This window comes from Nansenia antarctica (assembly GCF_963989245.1).
Source record: "Nansenia antarctica genome assembly, chromosome: 13".
Lineage (NCBI taxonomy): Eukaryota > Metazoa > Chordata > Actinopteri > Argentiniformes > Microstomatidae > Nansenia > Nansenia antarctica.
Genome location: NC_137683.1, coordinates 20,041,067 through 20,043,566, shown reverse-complemented (window position 1 = coordinate 20,043,566; position 2,500 = coordinate 20,041,067). Strand labels below are relative to the sequence as shown.

Below are 2,500 nucleotides of genomic sequence, written 5' to 3'. Positions count from 1 at the left end.
CCTACAAATGTAATAAAAAAGTACAAATTACAAAAGTAATTAGAGTTACATAGCGATTCACAGGTGAGTCTTAATGATATGGTAGTAGATCATGAACTAAACATTTATACCGGTAATGACTACAATGGGACAAATCATGAAGATATTAACAATAACTTGACATCGTAACTCTAACTAACTTCTGTTTCTGAGAATCAGTAATCACCTGTACTCAGAATCAGGACTCACCTGTACTCAGAAATGAGGAAACTTCTGTAATGGAACAATAAACTCACATGTCAAACGGTGGCTGTCGGTTCTTGGTAGACTTTGTTCCTGTGGTTAGCCACTGCTGTGGTCGTGTGTGTGTGTGTGAGAGAGAGAGAGAGAGAGAGAGAGACTCCTACTGTACTGTAATTGTTTCCCTCTTAGGGTTGCGTAGTGAGTCAAACTTTCTCTTTAACCAACCCCCTCTGCATCCCACACATAAGACATTCTAAATAACAAAGACGTTTCAAGAGTAATGTTATGTACAACAGTAATATTATGTACAAAAGTAATATTATGTACAGAGTAATATTATGTACAACAGTAATATTATGTACAGATAGTAGCAGTACGAAGCTTACTTGATCAGTATTTATCAATACTTCAAGAAATTCAAGTCTCTATCAATCTCTTCCTCCCACACTCTTACCTACCCTTCCCTCTCTCCTCTTTCTCTTTTTCTTAGATAGAGAGAGAGAGGGATTGGTAGAAAGTGAGAGACGGAAAAACAGAGGTCCTAGGACTTTAGTGGCTCTAAGCAAGATTTCGAATATGCCCCACACACACACGCACGTTTCGTTGACAGGGGGAGGGGGGTGGATGTCGAGTTTTGGATTGTAGTGTTTGGTCAACAGGGTAGGGGGGATGGCGGAGTTTTGGATTGTCGGGTGTTTCATCGATAGACGGATGGACGGGGTGGTACCTGAGTTTTTGATTGACAGGTGCTTTTTTGATGGGAGTTTTGACATCGGCGGTGCAAGTGTGACCCCCTCTAGTGGTTCTGGCCCCAAACTGCTACAGCTACACACACACACACACACACACACACATAGACTGTTTACGCCAGCGGCCGACCCTGATGCTGGTTGGTTTACATCAGGTTTACATCAGGCCTGGTAGGCATGGCATGGGTGAAGAAAATAACTGACACACACTGATACACACGCCGGACACATACAGTATATATACACACACACACACACTGATACACACGCCGGACACATACAGTATATATACACACACACTCATACACACGCCGGACACATACAGTATATATACACACACACACACTCATACACACGCCAGACACATACAGTATATATACACACACACACACACACACACTGATACACACGCCAGACACATACAGTATATATACACACACTCATACACACACACACACACACACACTGATACACACGCCAGACACATACAGTATATATACACACACACACACTGATACACACGCCGGACACATACAGTATATATACACACACACACACACACTGATACACACGCCGGACACATACAGTATATATACACACACACACTGATACACACGCCGGACACATACAGTATATATACACACACACACACACTGATACACACGCCAGACACATACAGTATATATACACACACACACTGATACACACGCCAGACACATACAGTATATATACACACACACACACTGATACACACGCCAGACACATACAGTATATATACACACACTCATACACATACACACACTCTGTCATACACACGCTGGACAAACAGTATATGTATATGTATATGTCATACACACACACGCTGGACACATACAGTATACACACACTGGACATACAGTATACACACACACTCATACACACACACTCTCTCATACACACGCTGGACATACAGTATATGTATATACACACACACACACTCTCATACACATGCTGGGCACATACAGTATATACTGTATATACACACACACACACACTCTCATGCACACGCTGGTCACATACAGTATATATATATACACACACTCATACACATACTCTCTCTCACACACACAGACATACACACACACGTCTTTCGTTTCTCTGTAGTTTCTGTTTCTGCCCCCGTCTCTGTCTTCTGACTTCCTGCCACACACACACACACACACACACAGAGTGGTTTAGACTTTGAACACACTCACACACACACTCACACACAACCCTCCACCTTGGCTGGACAGAGACAGAGACAGACGGAGGAGCAGAGAGACTTCAGGTAGTGTAACAGGTGTTTCTATGCATGTGTTGTTGATACTTGACTCTTGACATGTCGTACTGGCAAGCGTTGTCACAGTGTTTACGGCCCCTTATCAGTGTGACACAACTAGAATGTCAGGTCGTGTTAGATAATAGTCAGGGTGACACCGATAGGCATCTACTACGGTGGAGCAAGGTGGCAGCTTTCTCTTGTGTCTTGAGTGTGAAGGATCAGATTA

The 2,500-nt window shown here is 43.0% G+C and overlaps 1 protein-coding gene across 1 annotated transcript in view; it reads left to right on the top strand.

Moving 5' to 3' along the window:
* The window catches only part of tkfc (triokinase/FMN cyclase), a 7,507-nt gene extending 7,249 nt beyond the window's left edge, over positions 1-258 (top strand). Inside the window, exon 15 of the mRNA XM_080544463.1 lies at positions 1-258. This exon is cut by the window's left edge and continues 527 nt beyond it. The gene's annotated coding sequence lies outside the window, so the exon portion shown is untranslated.
* Positions 259-2,500: the final 2,242 nt, after the last annotated feature.